The 23823-nt window shown below is 43.8% G+C and overlaps 1 protein-coding gene across 1 annotated transcript in view; it reads left to right on the top strand.

Moving 5' to 3' along the window:
• The first annotated feature begins 207 nt into the window (after positions 1–207).
• The window catches only part of SGMS1 (sphingomyelin synthase 1), a 99593-nt gene continuing 75977 nt past the window's right edge, over positions 208–23823 (top strand). Inside the window, exon 1 of the mRNA XM_082310843.1 lies at positions 208–319. The gene's annotated coding sequence lies outside the window, so the exon portion shown is untranslated. The remainder of the gene's footprint in view (positions 320–23823) is intronic.

Genomic DNA, 23823 nt, shown 5'->3' with positions numbered 1-23823 from the left:
CCCCGCATCCCAGGCCTTAATGAGCAGCGGGGGGGAATAAATCCCACCGGAAAAACAGCTTTTGGCAGCAGCGTTCCCTGACAGCACACCGACCTCGGCCGGGCCCCGGCCCGCTGCGCACAAGATGGCGGCGCGGGATGACACGGCGCTGACGTGACGCGCGGTGCCGCCCGCCCCGCCCGCCGCCGCACGGGACACGGGGCCGCCGCCGCCGCCCAGGGGATCCGCCCGCCCGGCGGCCGCATCGCGCCGACTCGACTCGACCCGACCCGTCCCGACCCGACCCGACCCGACCCGCCGCGGGGCTCCGTGCCGCACGGTGAGCAGCGAGCCGTGCCTCCGCCGCCTCAGCGCCGGGCCGGGCGGTGGGGCCGGGCGCAGGCCCGGGGGCGGCGGCGGGACGGGGCGGTGGGTGACAGCGAGGACGGGGCCGCCGCCGTACGCGGCGGGGCCGTGTAGCGGCAGGGCTGGGCCGCGGCTCGAGGGTCTCGGGCCCCTCAGCCCGGTGGCGGCCCCGCAGCCCCGGGGGATCTGCGGGGGTGTCCAGGCCCCCTCAGCTCCGGGGAGGTCTCCGGTCCCTTCAGCCCCGGGGGCTCTGGGGGGGTCTCCGGTCCCCTCAACCCCGGGGGGCCTGAGGGAGGTCTGGTCCCTTCAGCTCGGGGGTATCTGGTCCCCTCAGCCCCTGGGACCTGGGGGAGCTCTGGTCCCCTCAGCCCCAGGACCCAGAAGGGACTCTGGTTCTCTCAGCCCCGGTGCCTGGTCGGGTCTGTTCCCTCAGCCCTAAGGTGTCTGAGGGGGAGGCCTGGTCCCTCCTGCCCCAGGGTGTCTGGGGGACATGGGGTCCCCTCTGCTCAGGTGGGACCGTGGGGATGAGCTCAGTCCCCTGAACCCAGGGGTTGCCTGGTCCCCTCAGCTCGCTGGGGTGCGAAGGCAGGCTCCTTCCCACTCCAAAAGAAGCCGGAGGCGTCCGCTGGGAGTGGGGAGGGGATCCGTCCTGTCCTGACGACTTCGAGGGCCGTAGCGGTGGCAGTAGGGCTGCGCCGCCTCCCTGGGTCTGAGGTTTGCTGGGTAGTGGTGGCCTGAGGGTCTCAGGGACGAAGAGGCTGGAAGGCAGAAGGGGGAATGAGGAGGAGAGGCCTCGCCGTTGCCAGCACCCACCCTGGCAGGTGGGCGCGCTCCCTGTTTGCTTGTGAAATTGCTTGCTGATTGACAGGCTGGATTATTTGGATTTTTTTTGATGTATGACACATGTGGCTGTCTTTTTACTGTGTTCCTGCTGGAGGCCCCATTTTGATCAAGATTTCTAATTTATTCTGTCTTGTGTGAAAACCTCATTAAAGAAGGCCTTAGTGCCTTCAGGCACCATAAATATGTGAAGCAAGGAAGGAAAGAAAGCAAAAAGAGTATTATTTGTAAAAAAATGGGAGCTCTGCCATATTGACATGGTGCTGATGAAGCTTGGTGATGCAGGCAGCCTCTCTTAGCAGAGCTGGAAATGGGATGTCGATGAAGGTCCTCGTGTCACTTTAGCTGGTGGCATCATCGGTGCATCGTGGTGTGACGACAGGTTTTGTAGCGATTCCTTCAGATTCCATTCTGCCACTTCAGGTACGCGTGGATGAAAATTATTTCTGTTGGCTTTCATGCCCGTTTGTGAACCAATATAAAATACAGACGTGGCACCTTACAATTTTAAGTTGATGGAAGCTCTGCTGTTGATCTTGGTGGGCTTGGCCTTGACGACATTTATTTGTTTGGGGAGTGGATGTTGCACTGGAGTAATATGCACTTCTGTTTTATTTCATGTTGTATTTTGGTGGGCATTGGAATTGCTTCAGCTTTGTGAGGGTGTTTATAGTTTGGAAGGGGAACGCAATCAAACCCGGTTGGTGACAGACAAAAGATAAAGGCTACTTTTACAATAAAGGTAATAAAATCCCTTTAAGTCCAGAGGCATTGCCTTGACTTTCCGTGTTTGTGCATGTAGAGCAGAATTAAATTTAGCTCAGATGCCTTTAAACTGTGGTCTGTGCAACAAACTGTGATTCCTGAATCGTTTATCACCCTTCTTTCGTCTTTCACGTATCAACCTAAAGACAGCGTGTCTCCACATGTTTAATTAGCTCTTAATGAAAACTTGCGACACTTCTAAATTTAATAAATTGAAGTGGATCATTTACAGGACTTGGAGATATTAATGAATACTGTTTGACTACTCAGAGTCAACGGTATCCTTCGGTTGCTTCTCTCATTGTTTGTCAAGCTTGAATAGGTGCTGCTTTTAATTAAATAATTATTGAGTTCTGTTGAACTGAACATGTGGAGGAAGAACGCACGCACCATCAGTGATGGCAACTTAAAAATTCTTCCCATCTTCTGGTCGCTGCTGCTCTGCGTTGTTCAATGTTGGTTAATTGGTGTGCTAAATATGGGTGGCCTGGGACTTACTCGGATTTAATAGCAATTTCAGGCTGGCCGTAAGGAACAGTTGCTGAATTAAAGGCTTTTTAATTGGGGCAACAGGACATCCTGTAAAAAATGCTCAGACAAAAATAATCCAGAACCTTGTTCTCCGGCATGTCAGGAAGGGCCTGTTTGGAATAAAAAAAATCTGTATAGCACCATCAAAAAACAAACTAGGAGACTTGCACATGGCCATGGATGGTGGTTTTGTTGAATGTGAAATGAGATCCTTCTCTCACGGTGTGATTCCGAGAGACACATGTTGCACAGGAAAGATTTTTAAGGCTTCACAGCGAGGTAGGTCCAAACTGTTCTTTGCTGAAATACAGCAGAGCACCTGAATGCTATTTCAGTCGTAATTCAAGTGCAGCACATCAAAAACAACTATATGTGGAAAAAATGCTTTGAAATAGAGGTGAGCTCAAAATGAGCTCAGAACCCTGAGTTTTGAGAGGTTTTTTTAGAATCTGAGGGTCATGAACTGAGCTCCTGTGTACTGTCAGTATTTTCTGAAGGATTTCGGTGTCATTGGAGGCTTTCTGCACCCAAGACACCAGCACGCAGATAGGGGCAGGTAGCCCTCCAAAGGCTGTTGTTCTGCATGATTCCTGTGCTGTGGATTGGAAACTCCAGCTTTTAATACAGCTTGAATTCCCAAAGTGTATGGCATCATTCAAGTTAATAATTAAGTCCTCTCCCCCTCTGCCCCACCCAAAGGCTGGGGGAAATGCAGAAGACTGAAGAAATCATGAAACCTACTGGCTTTTTCTGACGCTTTCGTCCCAAATATATTTTATGCTTTTGAAAATCTACTTAGCAGAGACAGTGTTTGGTGCAGGCTACGTGGGCTTGATTTTTGTTCATAAAAAGAACATCCATCCTAATAAGCTACTATGTGTAACTGGTTTCCCTGTGCTGTGTATAGTTCATTAACATAAGTGAATATTTAAACATCTTTAAAATGTTTGTATTGTTTCTGGTCTTATCAAATGTGTTAATGTAGTTGAGGGGGGGAATCCTTGAAAGTACCACCTGAGCTTTGTTCTGATAGCTCTTGACCAAGAGCTGTTAAGGGAAAAGAAGGTCTAATTTAGGAGATTAATATGTCTCTTACTACATTTTAAAAGCTGCATTTCTTTGATTGCTGTTGCTGGTTTTACAGTTCACTCATCCATATCAGAGGAGCAAGGACATGTCCTGTTGGTGCTTCCTTCATCGGCTTGTGTGGTGCTGCTCTGGTATCTGTATTTAACCGTAGGCTTTGCTTATGCTAATTTGCTTAGATTTAAACAAACAAAAAAAGTCTGCCTCTTCTTAACCATGACTCTAAAGCTGTTTTCTCTCTCAGACTTCCCAGTGTGGTCTGCCTTCTGTGTCCCTGATTTTGAAGCTCTTTGGAGGTGGCTTGCTTTATTTAAAGGAGCTGAGGCAAAGCATATTGCCACTTGGAAAAAAGGCTTAAAGGAATTCCTGAAGTCCAGTAGCTTTGGGTTTTTCTAATGCAGGAGGCATAGCTGTGTGAAAACTGGCAGCTTTCTTACCACGTTGGGTGAGATGCAGGTGTGCAGTGGGGAGGCAGGCTAGCAGAATTCCTCAGGTGTGCTTACTGGGCTGGCTTCTTGGGGTGTAGTGTGCATCTTTATCAGCTGGCTGGGACAGGGCTTGGAAAATTTAGTGCTCCTGTGATCATCAGTTGGCGTGGGTCTGGGGAATGGTGGTGAGCGGGGCTGCGTTGCCTAAGCCTTCATCAGAAAGAGAGGTAGGAGGAAACAGAAGTAAAAACAGCAGAAGAGGTTGTAATTCTTGTCTTAAGAACTGAAACAGCCTGACATTAGGTATATTGCCCCCAAAACCCAGAAGTTTGGAAGGAGGTCTTGCTGAATAAAGCAGCCACTTTTCTTCTTTGCTCTCATATTATGGGCAGCCATAGCTGTGTGGTGTATCTGGAGAGGAGAGCTTTTGCAGCCTTAGTTTAAGGATTTTTAATAGCTGTGATCTCTTCCTGTCCAGTGCAGCCTGCACCTTTAATTTCCTTGACTAAAAACAGCATCATGTTTTGGAGTGTCTTACAATTTTCCTTGCTGGTCCATTAGTGTATGTATTAGCTTAGCTTCGCGTGTGTTGAATGCCATTAAATGTCACTTGCAGATTTAATGTTAGGAGCACTGAGATTTGTGCTAATTGAATTTGAAGTCTTATACTTGAATTTGTTAAAATGGTAGATTTGGACAATTGAAATGCTTTAATGGGAGAGTGTATAAGCGTTTGCAAATTTGCTCTTGTAAATGAATCTAACTGCATTTGTGTAGATGTAAGGGAAGACCCTGAGTGGACAGATCAGGTTTAGATGGGGCTTCAGTATCCCTTTTTTTATTACGAAGTGGTGACAGCTGGCACGATCTAGTATGTTGAAAGTCTTCATGCCTGACATCTGTTCAGGGTCATTGTTGACACTAACTTAACCTTAAATACTTCTATAAAATTAGTAGAGAATAAAGAGCCTTTCTTTCAGTTCAAATTAAATTTCTCCTTCTCATGCAGCCATAGTTTTAGGTACTAATGGAGAAAGGGTAATCATTTGGGCTGTTGGTCTTTAAACTCTTGTGCTTTCTTCAAATGTCCATGGGTCTGGTTTTTTATGCATGAAATAACACCTTTTGCACCTGAAGGTTTGTTGGTTTTTGTTGTTGTGTTTTTGTTTGTTTGTTTTGTAGAGGACAGTCTGCACAAAAACTAGAGCATTTAACACTTCTTTATTCTTAACCAGCAAAATAACCAAGGGTTAAATAGACAGCTCTCACCACCTACAAGAGACCCTACTGCTGTGCTTTTTTGCAAGGTAGAGTGATAAAGATATTATCGTTGATTGGAATGGAGTCATGAAGATTGTTACTAGGGTTTCCTAGCAGTGTAAATCTGTGCCTCCCTAGGTGGCACAATGCTTTTAAGAAGTTTGTCTTGAAACACTTCCATAAAATCTCTTGATATCATGCTTTGACCTTCTGCCGCTGAGCTGGCATTTCATACGGGCTTCTGGCATGAGCTCCCCTGCCACTTTCAAGTAAAAATTTACCAGGCATTGAAAAGTTTGACTCCACAGACGAGCACTGTGCCAAGCTATAAAAGCTTTATTTGTACACAGAATGGATTTTTGCTGGCTAGGAAGGCTTGGGTAGCACTTCAGTAACTGCATAGGAATGGCTTTGAATCTACAAACTAGTGAAACAGCTACATCTAAATCAAGTTATAGTTTCTCTTCCGCTCTGAAGGTCTGTGCTTTGTCTTCTTTGCACCCCTGCTCTTCTGCATGGAGTTTTATGTAGTTGGATTATATTGCTCTGGAAAACTTTGTCAGGGAAGTTAATTTAAAACTATTTGAAAGGTTTAAAAATTACTCCTGCTGTTACGATGATGAAAAAGACCTTCAAAGCGTCTTGAGGGCAATTGCTGCAAAAATACCTGCTTGGCTATGCAAATGGCATACAGTTCCCAGAGCACACTCACCATTCACTGATGAAGTAACTCCCGAGACTGGTGGCCACCTTCAGCGCAAGTGATGTTAGCCATCTTGGCTAGTGATGGTGCATCAGGGTTCAGGGTCCACTTGTTTTAAAAGGGAGTGAAAATCCACCGTCAGCAGGTGAGTCAGGCAGTGGGGAGCTCAGGGTGAGCTTTGCTGCTTACAGAGAGTGTGTGAAGAATATAAAGTGCCAACGGTCTGTGGATTTTGAGAATTTAGGGAATACATTTTTATCTAATAGTTAAGTGACCAAGACTTAGAGGCAGGAAGAGGAACCTACATATTCTTCTCAAAATGCTGAAGTTGGGTGTTTGGGGGGCAGGGTGCTGAGCGGAGGCAGTGTGGGGGTGGGTGGTGTTCAAAGCAGCACTGTAAACAAAGCAAGGAGGGACAGAAAAGGGTGAATGCAAGCCTGTGAAGGTCCCTACTAAATGACTTTACAGAACATGTTGTTCTGTTTCCACCAGTACTTTTGGGATGCCAGGATATGCGTTTAATGGAAACATGATTTTATGGAGACTCGCTGTGCTAGGAGAAGCTTGCATTTGCCAAAAGCAATACTTAGTAACGGGCTAGGGTTTCTTATCTACTCTTCATGAAACAGTGCAGAAGCCTTATTTCACAGTAATTAGCAATTATCCACAAATTAACAAAATGACTTGTCAGATATTGCCTTTGTTTTCATGCATGTGCAATTTCCTATTTCAGTTTTTCTCCCTTTCGAAATGTAAATAGATGGTTTATCAAAGGACACTTTAAAAACAAAAATGGGGCCCAGAGCACATTTATCTGAAGTGGATTATTTGCCTTCTGACACTTTGTTCAGAATTTCTTTGGGAGTGCTTGCAAGAAAACAAGTATCCATACTGAGAAGACACGGACCCATATAGCCACGTGTCTTGTCTCCAAGCATCTATAATGTTTTGGAGAGGGAATGCCTGAGTTCAACTGAGAGTTCAATAAGTATAAGTAGCTATGGGAATATTTGTAGATATGACAATCACAGACAAATTTATGCTACCTCCTGCCCAGAGCCAGACTAACCTCAAAGGTATGTCAGGTTTTTCAGGGTCCAGTTGGGTTTTGAAAATCTCCACGGAAGGAGATCTGTTGCTCTAAGAACCTAATGTGGGCTTTGGGGAAGGGAGTTCCCACCTCGTGCATAGAGACAGTTCATCCGGCAAGCTTGATTTGGTGTTTCTCAGTGCTAAGGTACGATAGGAGTAGAGGAGAGGGAAGAATCTGAGATACAGATGATATTAAGGATACAGGTGCACCACATTTATGCAATAGAAAAGGCTGTTAGCTGTTTTCTTCTCTGTGCCTGTCCAGCTGAGCTGATGTTTTCAATGAACTACCAGTTACTCCTTAAAGATCTTAACTTCTGAATGACGCTGCTTAACTCATAGTTCATCACGGCACATGTAAATTGACCAGCATTATTTTATAACTGCCTACAGGGAACTTTCCTTGGCTATTTTACTGAGTGGCTGCCAATCTTTAAAATCCTTTTATGATTCTTCCCATTAGACTTCTTTTTTGCTAATATTGCACAAAGTGCTTAAGAGGCTAGAAGGAGATTGATTGTATTAACTTTGCAATCCCTCTCACACTGGTAATAGTGCTTTAATAGTGTCCATTTGTAGTTGGATATGAGCAAATATTTAAAATAATTGGCCACTCCACAAAAATGTTTGTCAGCTTCATAATTTGTTTTGGATTTTATTTGTTAACTATCTGGGAACCTTGTTTCCATGTTCAGGACTTCTTTTTTTGTCTTTTCATGGTTGTAACCTGAAAGCAGACCATATACTAGAAATCACTGAATTGCTCTGTTCCTTCAAGCAGTTCCACTGTAATAGCTATGTGTTGAAATTCAGCCTACAAGATGCGATGCCATGCTACTAAATTAGTTACTTGTGTTTATTTGCAGGTTGGATAGTAACCTGATCAGTGTTTGGCCCTTCTGCCATAAGCATCGCAAAACCTGTGAAGTGGATAATGCTTTGCCTGCCTCTGTCTAGCTGCACTTTCAGCACATAAATGACATGTGTTACACTGTGTGATCTTTGTATTCGTGCAAAGATATCCTGACGCCATTGAGAATGGGTTTGTACATGTGTTCCTGTTATATGCAGCTGTGGGGACACTGAAGCTCCAACCTTCTCAAGGTGAAGGTTCCAAAGTCTGGTCTCATTGTGTGTGCAAAACTCATCATAGCAAATTAAAAAGCCCAAACCAGCTTGATAATTGTGAAAATCCAAGTAATATTTGAGTTTGTTTACCTAATTTCAAGAAAAATGAATCTATAGTTTGTCTAGACTGCTTAATAAATATAATTAATAAACTATATCTGAAAAATTTGAAGCACAAATAGGTTTAGAAAGACAATTTTTACACTGTGTGTGAAGGATTCATTTTTCTTGTGACCTGCGTTGAGGTGAAGCCTTTATATGTTTCATAGGTAAGGTGCTACTGCTTGTAATTGCCTCGTGTTTCCAGCTGTGTTGTGCATAGTTGGACCTTACAGGGTGAAGTGATTTCAAAGTAGGTGGATATACAAATGTACAATCCAATAAATACACCTTACTTTTTCTGATGTTCACAAAGGTGTAACTGCCCCTCGTGGTCTTGGTTACTCACACGTAGTTGGGGCACACAGTTCAGTCCTATCTCTTGTGTAAGCTCACGTATAAATGTTATCATTAAGACTTTGACTAATTGTGTGGCATTTAGTGTGCATGCAAGTCCTAATAAGAAAGGCATGCTACTTTCTGAAGGATCCTAGCTCATTTATTATGAGTCTTCATCTAAGTAGCAGTGAGGATCTTTTGATGTGTTCAGCATGTAGACTAACTCCAGATGTTCACTGGAGATGAACTGCTTGAATTTCCTGGGCTGAGGGTGACTGGTTTTCACTGGTGCATTACTCTCTGAGCTGGTGGTTGCAGTAGCAGGGTGGCTTGTGGGAGGCAGAGGCTTCCCACCATGGGACTCCAATGCCTTGGAGCTGTAAGCTCTGATCCCTATCACTAAATCCCTGCTTTTAGGTTGAGAGGTTGCAGATTCAGTTCCCAGAGAAACCAGAGGTTCAGGTACATCTGTTCAAGGTGAGTTTTCTGGGCTGAATTAATTCATGGTTATCATAGAGCTGATTTCTGCCTGCTCCCCACCCCCCACCTTCTTTTCGTCTCCACAGTTTCCACTGTTAAAGGGTGTCCCAGGAGGTTTTGGGGAAATGCATTCTGGTTTGCCTAGCAGAGTAGGACCTTATCGAGAGGGGACATAGCAACACAGTGAATGTCAGCATGTGGGATTGTGCCACAGCCCTCACTAGCACTACAGTAACTGACTTTTCTTCCAGGTCTGTGTCATGCAAAATACTAATGACAATCTCTGAACCACTGAAGTGGAATAACTTTTGCAATTAATCATTTGTGACTGATGCGTTGTTGGGGTTTTTTTTGGTTTGGTTTGTGGTTTTTGGTTTTGGGTTTTTTTTGTGTGTGGTTTTTTTGTTTTTTTTTTTTGTTTTTTTTTTTGTTTTTTTTTTTAAACCACACCATGAGAGGTAATTGTGGGTCTGTAGTAGACTAAATTGAAACAGGTATTGCTTTTGTAATACGTGGCAACTAAAGCACTTGCTGGTGGTGAATAGCCAGTGCAGTGACAGGACCTGTGAAGACAGCTGGAAATGCCTGAACTTCCTTGTTTTGCAGCACTTTCCTGAATTAGGATTGTTGGGATAGCACCCAGTGCAGCCTTAAATGCTTGCAGGGTGTATTTTAATGTAGCTCTCATACAATAGACTATGCTGTGTTCATTTGGTGCAACTTGCTTTCGGAAAGAAGTGCTCAGGTTCCATGGAGGCTCTTTGCCTGAGCATGGTAGGTTTTGGGGTGCTGGAGCAATGCTTTAGTGCAGCAAGGTGTGGGACTGGGAGATCTTTTCCCTCTGGTATGAGAGTCCCTCTGCCTAGTGCAGTCCTGTCCCTTGCTCCCCCAACAGATGCCCAGTGATTTCTCTGAGCTAGGGCACAGCCTTGGTGCTCCAGCACTGGAGATGGAGAGGGGCTGGTGGAGCACCATGTTCTCGCTCCAGCAGAAGGGGTTGAAGCGAGCAGAGATGACATGAATGGGAAATCCCTGGGAAAGGATCTGGTGGCAGGCGAGGAAGCAGAGGAGCAACGGCGGAGGGCATAGGCAAGATGCCACTGGGTTACTTGTGGTGCCTGATCTTAGTAAGACACAATTAAGATATTGATGCTGCTCCATTGGTGCTGCAGCAGCCTTGACTAGTCCATCGTCTAGGAAGGGGTTTCAGCACTTACAAAGCCAGTTCTCAGTATTCTAGGTGAAGTGTGTGTGTGTGCGTGAATGTATGCTTGCCTTTGGTGTGTGTCCTAGACACAAAGAAGTATGAAATCAGAAGTATGATTTAGGGTGAGAGCTCACAGGCAGAAGGGGTTCGGATGTGCAGCTGCGTATAGTTCTTGCATCCTTTTGTCTTTGCTCTTAGTGTTGCTAATAGTCACTAAAAGAGGCAATACAGACTTCAGCTAGGAGGAAGGAAAAGTCTGCTTATTTCCACAGACACTGTAAAGTGAAATGTCTGAAGTATTTGAAGAGCTGAATATGCTGATCTTTCTGTATTTATAGCTTTAAAAAAATGGGGTAAGAATTAAAATAAATAAAAAGAAGAATGGTCTCTTCATTGGCTTCTCTGGAGGTGGTATTATCCTCTTCTGAATTTGAGGATTTGTTTCCTTTCAAAGACTGCTTCATTTCCTTTTTTATAAAGCAGAGGTGAATTACTCGGTGGTCATTTATGTGAAGTGACTTGCTGTATGCTTAAAAATAACCCACATATTTTATTTGTGTTGTAGTTCTTTTTTTAAAATAAAGATCTCAAGTCAACCCCTTAGAAGACAGATTGTCTTGTACAGGGCATGTTAGACTGTATTGAACAAAGTACCTTTCTTTTTCTAATAGGTATTTTTATTGCTATGATTTACATTCGCAGGGTGAGGGCAGCACTGTTCCTCCAGTGGCTTAGACAAGTGTTACAGTTAACTCTGCAGGGAGGAGGAGGAAGAGCTATTCCCTTATCTGGAGACTTTCTTAGGTACTTACAAAGCTGTATACTTAACTTATGCCTTAAGTGTAAGTATCGATATGCAGTATACGTGCAGTAAAGCGACACGTATTTAAGCACAGCATTTAATAGAAGTATTCTCTGCATGACTTTGCAAGTATTCCCAAATAAAACCTACCAGTTGAGGTGATACTTGTCATCAAAGTGAGTGGAGGTTTGTACAAGACTCGGAAATGCAGCTAAAATCCTACACTTTCAAATCACCTGTTAGACAAGTCCTTCTGGCCTTCTGGACTGGTCTTCTCGCCATTCCTCCATGTCTTCCATCTCCTCCTATCTGTTCCCACCTTCTCGAGGCTCTGTCATGTCCTGTGTGACTTCTGCTGCTACCACCTTCCCCCTGGGCTCATAGAAGTCCCCGAGAGGTGGCTGTTACCTGAAGGATATATGGAAGGAAACAGAAACCAGATCTCTCCAGCTACTTGTCATTAGAAAGAGCAGGGACAGCAGCGGGATGCTAGGGAGGCCAGTTGAGTGCATGGCAGGGGGAAATCAGACCCCGCTGCCGAGTCACTGACGAGCACCTGCTGCTGTGGAAGGAGAGTGCCTTGGCTCCTGCTTGGAAAGGGTGAGTCTCGGCCCCACCTAGAGCACACGGCGTAGGTACCACTGAGTCCTGCCTTGCTGCTGGGGGACCCTGTGCTGTCTTTTGGGGCTTCTGATTAGGTGAGAAGGGAGGAGGAGCTTGATACTTAAACAACAGCTGCCTTTGCTAGATCAGTCACCAGGTTTGAGTGTGTTGTTTAGATACTCAAAATGTAGGAATATTGTTCTGGCAAGTGTTGTCAAACTTGGATTCTCTTTTCATGCTCACATGCAATTAATTTAGTAGAAATTTCAGGGAGGGGATGAAAAATGTTGTTGTAGATAGTTTGTAACAACTGGTAATAAGTGCAGCTGATCAAGCGTAAACTGAGGGCTGGTGTTTGAACGTGCTAAAGCAGGAAACGAAGCCTGGCTTAGTAAGGTCAGCATCAGAAATTTAGGGTCTGTGTTGATTTTTTTTTTTTTTTTGTATTATAGGTTATAGAGAATGTTTCCTTTTTTCCTTAATGAATCTGCTTTTGCAACGTGTGTCAATTCATCTTTAATCCTACATAGAAAGACCCATGGCTGTATCTGATGAGAGCAGAATCTGCTCAGGCTTTTGGGACTTCAGATATCCCCTTTGCAGCTACCAGCTCAGCAGTTAAGCCTATTACAGTAAACCCTTTAGTTGTGCCATCCAGGTTGTTTCTCACCCTCCCCCCAGTCAGGCTGGTCAGCAAACACCCCTCCAAGCGCAGGGTTGTGGGAGACATGGGAGGATGCTTTGCCACAGTTACTGCGCCTTCCTTTAACAACCAAAAAAACTGTGCAGAGCTGCAAGGGAGAGGAGGGAGGATCCTCATCCTGCTTGTTGCAAGTGTATACGTTTGGATTTTCACTAAGCTGTCTGCGATGAGCCAGAATAAAACTAACAAGTGAAAGCATTCCAGTTATGCTCCCACCCAGGTCATACATGCCACCCTGCTTGCTCTGCAAGAGATCAACCTGCATGTTTACGTCCAGAAGTGCAACCAGCATCACAATTTATGGGTTTCAGGGAGATCTAATTTTCCCAGCAAATGTATGTGTGAGGTTGGAGTCGGGGATGAGCATCCCCGGAGGGCAGGGGAGGGAGAGCTGGCTGCAATTCTTGGCTGTGCAGGGCTGCCTCCCCTCCCTCCCTTCCTCCTTCCCTCCCTGCGGAGGGGATGGTCCCATTCCAGCAATTAAGGGGAATTAGCAGTTGCTTGGCGAGCACCAAGACTTTGCAGATGGCTCTTACAGGGGTGGAACAGATTCCTGCTCCTGACCCTGAGGTGTGTCTGGTTTTGGGGCCTGTGACTGGGGGGAGGTGGATCCAAAAACCATGCTTTTGCCAGATCCGAGGCCAAACAGCTTGTCAAACCTACAGTATAAAGGTTTCTTTTGCTGAAAAGTGGAATATGTTGTACTGCTGATATTTCTACGGACCTGGGTGCTGCTGGCACATAAATTTCTTGCTTACATTGGGAACTGAAAGCGGGCAACTCCAAAACCACATCCTGTAAAGCAGGACTGGTAGGTTCATGTCATGTTGGGCTGCTCAACAGAAATGGGTGGAAACAGCCATTTTCTAATGGGTTTGTTTCATGTCGTGATTTCAATGTTTTTACGGTATCCGCACTCTTTTTGGTGTTATGTTACTATTATCCTTTTTGAACAGGGCATCATGGGGTCTTCTGTGCATATGGGGGAAGGTCCTTTCTACTGACAATGACTCCTTGCTCCCAGGCACAAGATTTCTCTGCAGACTCAGCAGCACTTTTCCCTTTTGAGAAAGATGTAGCTCAAATTTCCTCCCTCTTTTCCATTATTTTTTAGAGAAAATATGTTGTTTTGTTCAGGTCAAATTTGCAAATACATTGCTGGAGCTCGTTTTTTCTCCTTCCTGCCAATTTAGTGGTTTTGTACCTTTCATAAATTATTTGATTAACTGTTGAAGAGGTTGTTTGGCGTTTGTAACGGATAAACTTGAGTAACAGATGCCTTATAGGAGATGGCTTCTCAAAAAGGGAAGTAGTGCAAAAGCCAGTAATGTTTTCCTTGTTGACAGACTTGTTTGGAAGAGATTATTAATCCCTCACATCTGTGCAGATGCAGTTTTCAGACTACCCCCATTAGTATTTTTAACAGGAGCAGACCAACAGCAGGGAATTCCCCCCTCCCTTTCCAATCCAGTACTGTGGTTTCTTCAGAGAACTTGCTCGTCTTTCAAAAACCACAGTTTGGTAACTGGATGCAATATCGAAGTTTACCACAGAAACTGTCAGAAGGAGAAAGGAACACGGGTCTTGCTGAAATACTAAAAACATATTAAAACTCTTCAAAACAAAGTGTAAAAGCATTGAGGCTCCATAGTGAAAATGGGGAGATGATGAGGACTCACAGATGAGATGCTGCGGAGAGTAAGTTGCTCATGCAGGTCAAAACTAGACAATTAAAATCATTAAAATAATGTTGGTGATGGCAAGACTGTAACATGGAAGTTCCTCCATCCAGAACAGCTGGCTGTACCCGTCGGCCCCGTGCGTTTGATTTGTGCAGTGGAAAGACTGTCTGATCCCCTCTTGTGTGGCTCCTCTTTGGAAGTAGTCAAAGTTAAATTAGAATCTTTACATATTTAAACTCAAAGTGTGTGTTCGTTAGTTGCATTGGTGGCAATTCTCAGTATTGAACTGTTGCTTCTGGGAAAGACAGCCTGCTGAGGAATAGCCGAGGCTTTGTGGGGTGCCAAATAGCTACACTGGAGCCTTAAAGTGCATCTCTCAGTTGCTTTTGTAGTTCCCGCCCAGGTTTGCTTGTCCTAAAGGTCTTTGCTCTGCTTTGAAGGCAGAGGCTTAGCAAACAACAGAAGCAAACTCTGAAAATATATCTTTTTTTATAAGGAATTTCTAAAGGAATACCGATGATCTTTTCCCCCCGAAGCCTGGGAGGTAACCATCTCTTACCATTTATTTAACTGCATAGGAGGGATGTTGCAGCAATGCACAAATGCTTTTCAATGCTCAGAAGAAACAAGATTAAAAAGCAATTACTGTAGCCTGGCAGGGGTGTGGTCCAGAAAATTCCTCTTCCAAGTTGATGGCTTTTATGTCAGGACAGAGGGTAGAAAACTTTAAGTATGTGAAACAAGTTTCTGCTGCAAACTATGGGAACCTTTGAAAGTTGGAATAACCTTTGTGGCTAGAAGTTTCAGGGTTTTTTTGTTTTGTTTTTTTTTCTTTTTTTACTTCCTTGGGGCTCAGCTATACTTACTGTGCAGGTGAACTTGAGTTACTTTATTTATGGACACATTGTGCTGCCTTCCAACAGAGATGACCCCTCAACTCCACCTTGGCCCCTAGCAAGTTGTCTGCCACTTGTTAATGTGTGTGTTAAGCCCACTTAAAAAGCACTCTTACTGAGATTTAGGTATCATTTGCATCAGACTAGGGACGTATTGATTTTTAACATAGGGTAATTGTTGCCCATCAGCCACTCTTATACAGTGCTTTGTAGACTAATTAAAGCACTCCTGTCATTCTCCCAGGTATCATCTTGTAACTTTGCTTTTTACTTGCAGTGAATTAGTCAAGTGCAAATCCAGCTTGAATTCATTGCCCTCAGTGCATATGTGTGCAGGTTTCTCTTCTGGCCACTGCAACAAAAGAATAAATGAATCTGTTTTCCCAGGAGACTCAAGTCAGTGTTGCAGGAGAAAAAAGTTTCTGCTGAATTTGGTGTGTGTGGCAGATGACAGCAAAGCCTCGCTGGGAGTTTGAGGCCCGTGGCTCCTCTGAGCACGGCATATTGTCAGGAGGGTTGCTGCTGTGTTTTACAGCCACGAGGGAATAAACCTCTTCCAGCACGCTGATAGCAGAGCCTCCGCTTGCTTGGTCTCTGGAGACCCAAGAAACAGGGACAGTTTCTGAAACTTTGGAGAAGGCTGCACCTCAGCTGGCTCACCAAGCTCCTCTGCAGACCCAGCTGTGGAATGTAATACTCCCAGAGGGCAAGTATGTATTGAATTGCTGTGCCATTACCTGTATCATGCTGCTCTGGTGAACGTATCTGCCTTCCAGCTTCTTCCTACTTCCCATTGATAACTATGGCAGCAACAGAATTAACAAAAAGGAACATGTACGACAATTTTAGTGTAATGGCAGTTACGCTGTCTCACTTAGCTCCACTTAACGCCTGACTTTAAGTGGGTATGAGAGATTTGTGAGATTTGCTTGATAAGTTTAAAAAAGAAAAAGCCTCACTGGGAAAGAGGGGAGAAACTGCAGTTGAGCTTCAGGCTGTTGAGGGCTCTGCTTGTACTTCTGCGTGTGCATCCCTTTGTTGCTAGCTGTCAGAGGTGAAAATTAGCTCTCTATCAAGAGAAGCTGCTTCAGGAAAAGGTGTGCTTGATATTGGCCAATTTTCTTCTTTAGCTTTGCTTTCCTCCCTTAGGCAGAACTTGCTGCCCAAGTCTCGCTCTGTAGCTCTGTTGCTTTGATGCATACCTATGCATACATTTTGATGCATACATTTGCAGTGATGTGAGAAGAAAGTTCCTTCGCTGTAGGGAAGCATCGTGTGTAAGAAGGGAGCAGGCCACTGCTGGAGGATCACTTTGTCCATGTATCTAAACGTTTTGTGAGCTTAAAACAGAGATCTGATCTGTGTTGCATGCTTCTGTACCTTTCTCTTTCTGACCTTAGGATTCTCCCCAGAACTAAGTTTTGTTACTGCCTTTGGCTCACGTAACTTGTAGTTATAAAAGAGCTTCACTAACTTCTGAATTCTCATACTGGCGATTTCCTTGCTGAACCACCACTCGGGAGTCACCTGCTCAGTATCCCGTGTCTTCCTCTTCCATACCCAACGCATCTTGTTCAATCCTATTGTTTCCCTATTAAGCAAGAGGCAAAAAAGCATTTGCTCTAGTTCGCAAGGATGGTGACAGGCTCTTTGTAAGCAGGTTGTGACTGCGGGGAAACCACATGTGAAGGTGACATCAGTGTGACAGTATAAATCTTGCCACCGTGACTCCAGAAATGCTGAATGTGAGCTGAAGGTGTAGCTAATGTACCTAAACATGAAATGGAAATGTCTTGTTCTTGGCATTTCCAAGTTTGTTTTCAGCTGTTGTGCCTGTGCCCATCCTTTTTTTCCCTCCTGCATCAGATGTTATAACCTAAAAATAAAATGTGTTGTGCAGAGGAATGGGAAACGAGACAGTATGATGGATTTCAGCTTTCATTACTGTTGGCACTGGTGTTTGCACTGTGCTGAGAGGCTTTCCTCTGGTCAGTGAAATCTGTCTAGATCAGAGCAGTGCAGACCGCTCATCGTGCAACTGAGACTGAGCTAATGCTCATCTGCTCTCTGGCCTGTAATTAATTCATACCCCAAATAAAGAAAAAGCGGGGGGGGGGGGGGAATTGAAGAAGGCAAAAGGTTGTTATAATTTCTCTGAGATGAGCATAACCCTTGTAAACCTCTGAAAATGAAGGGAATAGATTTATTTTCTGTGCCGCCATCTTCTGCAGTGACTTGAAAAGGTGTCTTGGTGAGGTGGTGATGAACTGCTGTGCCACTAGTTTAAACCACTGATAGAACACTGGCAATGGTGGTTTGGTCTGTCTGTGGTAGACTGATGACTTAATTGGGCTAACTGGGATAGCTGTGTCATTTTACAAATGTTTGGAGAAGAATTTGAGTGGACAGGGAGGCTGAAGGTCGCTTTTATATTCCAACCTCTTTGTCTACTTTAGTATTGACGTGTAAATTCAACAGAACAAGGCAACTTTGCCTATTGCTCTTTGTACTGACTGGCAGCAAAGGCTAAAATGTCTATGAGTCTTAGTTTGACACACTTGAAACTTGCTACAGCACAGGTGCTGTTTGCACACCTACTTACATGTGTTTCAGAATTACGCTTTCTGTCCCAGTGAGTTTGCAAAGCATGTGTCTTTGGAGAAAGAAAAAGAGATATTTCATTTTTAAAGATTGCAGGGATCTTGTGAAACCTGGAGATGCTGTGTGATCCTTTTGGTATATGAGAAGCTTGCCTTTCTGCGCCTCCTGGGCTTTCAAAGTTAGAGTACAGCGACGGCGGTTTTTTTGTTGAGTCCGCCTGCCCCCGCCCCCCCCCCCCCGTAAGACTTGAAAATCTTGCGTGACTTTCTGCTTTTGTTGTTTGTACCTCAGGAAGTACTGCAGATGGTTTTGTATGTTGCATTTAAGCAAACCAGCTAATTTTGGCACTTAATATGCCTGGTGTTAACTACTTTTCTCCCTGGTGTAAGAAAAAACTGGAAAATGAAGTCTTTGGTTTTACTGTCACGTGGTAGTTGTGATGTGCTCTTGGTCTTGCAACTTGTTCAGTACTAAGCAATAATGCACTCTTTGGCTTTTTAGAGTAAGACTGAAATTATCTGTGTTCTCACATAAAAGCTGTCACTATTTCTACAGGCTAGTGCCAGGGGTCTCATCAGGGACCCATAATGAACTTGCTAGCTTTTGCTTAAACTCTTGAGCCTTGTCTAGTGTTCTTAATATTTAAGTGTTGCACAAGACTAGTCTTGAAAAAGTCTTGTAGGGCTGAAGTTAACCTTGTGGAAGGTAAGCACCAAGTTGACCAAGTTTTATTCCAACTTACTTTCTTTGGGGCTTTTTTGGTATATTGGATTGTCTGGGTTTCACTACTTGCAGTTTCTGTTTGTCTGAGGTCTCTGACCACACCGGGAAAATTCCAGCTTGTAAGGCAGTATAAGACCTATGTGAAGGTCCATGTATTTTTTAGTAACTTAGAAGGAAATGGCTTATGAAACTGTAGGGCTTATTTTTCTCTACATACATTTTTAGTAATGTCTAAACTTGCTGTTTCATTGCCCCAGTGCTGTATAGGATCTCTTAGTGTTTTTTAACATAAAAATATAGAAGTATGTAAGTCTTACCTTGCTGTAAACCTACATATAGTGATGTTAACAGAGCAGGAGAACATCTCCTTACCTGCCAGATCACTGTTTTAAAAGCTTAACTTTTTTTTCTGTTTATGTTTGGTTAGTTCTACATTTGCGATGTAGATTGAGATAAGTCCATTGATTAATTAGGCAGTTCATGGAAGTGAGGAACTGGTGCAGAACCAGCTTGTGGTTGGGAATTCCCTGGCAGGGACAAATGACAAAACCACAACCCAAGAAAAGCATGCACCGGGAGCTATGGGATGGGGAGTCTGCAGAGCTAAATGAGACAGTACAGAAAAATGCGCTAATGAATAACTACTACAGAACCAGTATAGTGAGGCTGGAGATAACTGTCCCCTACCCCTTCTTTTTTTTTTTCCCCTCCTTTCTTCTTCTTTTTTTTTTTTTCCCCCTCCTTTCTTCTTCTTTTTTTTTTTTCCCCTCCTTTCTTCTTTTTTTTTTTTTTTTTCCCCCCTCCTTTCTTCTTTTTTTTCCCCTCACTAGGTATCCTGGCCTTAGCAAGAGGGTACAGCACATCTGATTTAGCCTTTGCTGCGCTACTAAAACAGGGATCAGGAATCAAGTATGTTGAGAGCATGTCTTCAAATGAGAAGAACTTTGAGCTGGAAAAGGAGATGCTTCTTTTCTGCTTTTGAACAATAACATTCTTAATATTCCCATGTTCCAGTTATGTACCCCTGGGATAATTGAGTTGTGCTGGATTGTGAGTGTTGTTTGAAAATCTCTCCTGTCAATTGTCATGCTTTTGCCTCTGGTGACCAATGTGGTTAATTCCTCTTGTCTTAAATAACTGCCTAACTAACATGCTTTGGGCAGAGTTTTATTTTTAAGGTGAGTATGACTATTTTAAGACTTAAGCGTCGTAGATGATCTGCTGGCTAGCTGGGTTTCACTACTGCAAGTTAAATTGTGGACCAGGCAGCAGGGAAACTCCCTTTACTTTTATAGTGGTTTTCCAGAACCCACTTACTGGGGAAGACCCCGTAAGTTTTGGTTTACCCTGCTGCACCATCAGCTTTTTCCTACTGATTAATACAATGATCTGCTCTGAACAAGTGAGCAAGAGTGAAATGGCACCCCTGCTTTGTCCACTGCTTGTTCTCACCCTTGCTGTAACAACCCTTTTTAGCATGTTAAGAGCATTACACTTTGCTTTTTGTTTGTAGTTTTGCTTTAGCAAAATTGTCTTTTATGGCTGTAAAGCCTTAAGGAAGAAAGTTTCTGGCAATATCTGTAGGAGTTGCAGTTCTTGTCTTGCTTTAATGTTTCTTGGAGCTCAGATATTTTTGGATAAACAAAGCATTTCACATGCTGTATAAACTGCTTACAGGCAACCTTTTTACCCTCAGACTGGAATGCAGCCATTATGAACGTTGCAGGATGAACAAGGACCTCTAACATAGCTGAGGGCCAGGAGTGGGATGTAGTGGGGCAACATGTCATATCTAAATGTTAATTTTGATCGGTGTATCACACTCCAAGCCATTTATTGTATGAAAAATTACTGTCATCCATAACCAGATTAATTTTTATTCATGAAACCGTTCACAGTAGTTTTTCACCCCCAAAATTGTCACTGAGTATTGCTGTGCAGTAAGTAGGAGCAGTTAGAAATGTATTTGAGGAGTGCTGGCTTAACACCAGCCCGATAAGGTTCCACTGTAGAAAAACAGACCACAAGTGATGGCAGAAATTCATTTGGTAAGCAGATATGGTATGTATGGTTTAGCACTGACACTGGCAGATGCGCATTCTCCTGCTGTTAGCCAAGAGGCATTGTCATTTGTCATTCAGGCAGTGCCATGCTCAGCTCTGTCATCTGTTGGGATGGTTGCTGCTCTGTCCTTTTTATTCTGTAGGCTGTTTAAATCCTGAAGGAAATACAAAGTGTGTTGTTGACATTTGTTGAATGTTGCTAGCAGCATTAGAGGCCAAAGTGATCGGCTTTTGGGGATATTGAGATACTTTGGCTTTGCCAGTGATGATGCCTCATATGAAAGAGTGTAAAAATCAGTTGTTCTGCCACTTTTAATGCTTGAAAAATCTTAGTATGGCATCTTAGGAATCATGGAGGAACCTACTGAGATAAAGTCTATTTCTGTATAATTTTTCTTGCAGAGGAAAGGCACGTTTCTGACATTTTGTTATTTTACAGTAAAGGTTTTCTAAAACATCTCCCATGTGTTATTACAGAGGGGAAGAGTGTTCTCAACCTGTGGATTGTAACCTAGCTTCTCTTTATGAGAAAGAGCTGAGGGAGGAAACCCAACAGCTTGTGACAACTTAAAAGTTAGGTAGCAGTGTAAGCATACCTGCTTGAATCTGTAAGTAGCCTGGAAGCCAGAAACAAGGATTTCTTTCCATCCCGTCTGTGTGGCAGTAACTGGAATCCTGACGAGAAAGCAGTGGCACGTAGACTCCCGTCTCCACACAGCAACGGATGTGTGTTGGACTCCTTGCCAGATAATGTGGACACAAAGAGTTTAAATGGGATCATGTTTGGGGCGGGGACTGGGCGAGTATTTGGATGAGAGGTTCCCTGGGGGTTACTAAATACAGGCTCAGGAAACTCCTGGAGCTGAAAGTAGTCAAAGCCTCGGACAGAACCTTGTCTGATGCAGGGCACGCGGTTTAGCTGCTCTTTCGCATTGATTCGACTGATGTAGCAGAACAGCTATGAGGTTTTTTTGGTGTATGGGGATATCATGAAAATAAAAGCCTTGAAGCTTGGGGTAACTGAATTTAAGGGTTGTAATAGTGGAAGCAAATGCCAAACTTCTAGTTTGTGATGGCAGCACCGAAGGGAATCTCTGCAAAAAGTAGTCATGATCTTGGGTATGCTGGCTTCAGCCCAGAGGTGCTGCAAGAATGATACCTTCTGTTTTTCCATTTTACAACCTTTCTTTGATTAAGTTTTCCTGGGCAATTGAAAAGGAGGTTAAAATGGGATAGCTGCCCAAGCATTGCATACATGGCAGTGTTTGCTGTTCTGATATCAGTATAATTATCTTGCAAATCTTGTTTAGAAGAGACCCACATACAAAGTATTGAATGATATTTTAAGAGCTTAGAGAGGCTTAAAGAAGCCTCCTTTATAAATTTCAGTGTTGCTAACAGCATATTTTTATATACTCAAAAGATCTTTAACTGCTGCAGTAACATAGGGAAGGCTGCTCAGGCATATTTTGAGTGCATTTGCCAGGTGAGAAGAGAACGCATTTAGGGTTTTTTTTGTTTCTCCATTTCAGTGGAGGTCTTGGTGTGGTTCATGAAGCAGGTTGTTTTTTAGCTTACTTGCAAAGCTTGAGCAGTGAATACAACACTTGTCAGCACATCTCTCCAGCTGTCCTGCTAAGTATCCCCTAACCTCCCTGACCAGACGAACTGTCGGCATTCACTGGTACTTCTGGAATTTGATGTACTCCACACAATTCACTGGGTGTCCTCAGAGGAGCAGTGAGGCCAGAGTGAGCTGCTGTGTGCCTGTGACACAGGGCAGCTGACAAAGGAGACATTCAGTCACCAGCAGAGGATCATGTTCCAGAAGTGAATCTGAAGTAATGCTCTTAACCCTGCTGGAGCTGAAAAAACACACACCAGGTCTGTTTTTCTGCCTTGCTTATTTGCCTTAATCTCTCCAGACCGCACAGTCTGTAAATAACCCTGTCTCTTTGTTCTGCCCGTCCTTCCTTTGAGATTAGCACGTAAGCATACCAGCATCCATCCTGGTCCCCCCTTCTTCCCATGCCATCATCACCACTACTCTGCAGATACATATTGTCCAACTAGTGAAGTCTCAAACTCATAGTATTATTCTCATGTTAAAAGCTGAAAAATCTAAGTATGAGAAATACAGTTTTTCAACTGTCTGGTTAATGAAGGGTGCACCTCCTTTTGCCAAACCAGTTATTCCGATTTCTCTCTTTGTAATAGCTTTGTATCAGCTGTTACTTTTTAAAGACACTTGCAGAGGTGGAATATATCTAAGGGCCTGTTGTTTCAAAGCACTTGCAAATACAAAGAGCTAAGTTTAAACTGCTGTGGTTTGTTTCCCAGTCAGTAGATAACTTGACAGGGAAGCTTTTGGGTGTGAAGTCATGTGTTTAAATATAGTGTGAATTCTGACGCGTGATGTTGCTTGCAGGTAGAGGTGAACCATTTCTGTCTACATCCCCTTAGCAGAAGCATGTAGACCGTGCTTGTCATGGAGTCCTTGGCTTTCATCCCATTCTCCTCCAGCTCCTGTAAAGCCAAAATAGGTACCAGTAAATGGAAAATGATCCATGAGATGCCAAACACCAGTTTGATTGGTAAAAATAAGCAGTCAATAAGCAATTTGAAGTAGTTCCTATTGGTGGCAGAAGACAGGAAGCTTCACTCCTGTTATTGTCTGTTACAAGAGCAGCAGTAAGGTCTGTAGCTCCGGTCTACCCTGCATTCCTTATCTCTAACATGTTTGCATAATGAACTCACAAGGTATGTTGTACAAAAGGTCACGGGCTGAAGGGAAGGCTTGTCATTTCCTAGTCGCTTTTCGGGAAGAGGCATGTGACCTTTTATGAGTAGGTTTACTGATTGCCAGTTGAGGGAACCCTTGGTGGGTTTGCCAGTAATCAAGGAGCGTGTGTTTCAGAAGCAAATGCTGCAGCAGACAGCAGTGCATTCAAAAAGATGTTATAACAGTATACCTTGAAATTATTATCAAGCTGAGGCTTTCAGGAAAGTCCTTCTAATAGATACATGTGTGTATGCGTATATGCACTAAGTGGACTGCTCGTGGGAGCTGTATGTAGTGGAAACTTCATCGAGATATTGATCCAGAAAATCTGATCTGTCTCAATAATCAAACCTTGGGTTTTTATAACCTGGGGAAAATATCTAGATAGGTCTAACTGCGAATATCCTGAAAATGACCCAACTATGAGTTAGTTGCAGTCTGTTTCATTTTATTAATGTTTTCCAACCTAATAGCAACTTGCTTTTTTAGAATTAACTAATCTTAGCTTTTTATCTTCAAAGTATTTTCAGGTGAATCTGGGAAATGTTGATCATCTCACCCTGTAGGGACAGTTGAAAACATCAGTATGTACTAAGTAAATTCTCAGTGTCCTTGCTTCCATCTAGTGTAAAGATTTCCAAGTGTCTGTGGGGCAGTTGGCACCC

The sequence above is a fragment of the Platalea leucorodia genome, assembly GCF_965183815.1.
Source record: "Platalea leucorodia genome assembly, chromosome: 4".
In the NCBI taxonomy this organism is placed as follows: Eukaryota; Metazoa; Chordata; class Aves; order Pelecaniformes; family Threskiornithidae; genus Platalea; species Platalea leucorodia.
This window is presented reverse-complemented; position numbering and strand designations above follow the sequence as displayed.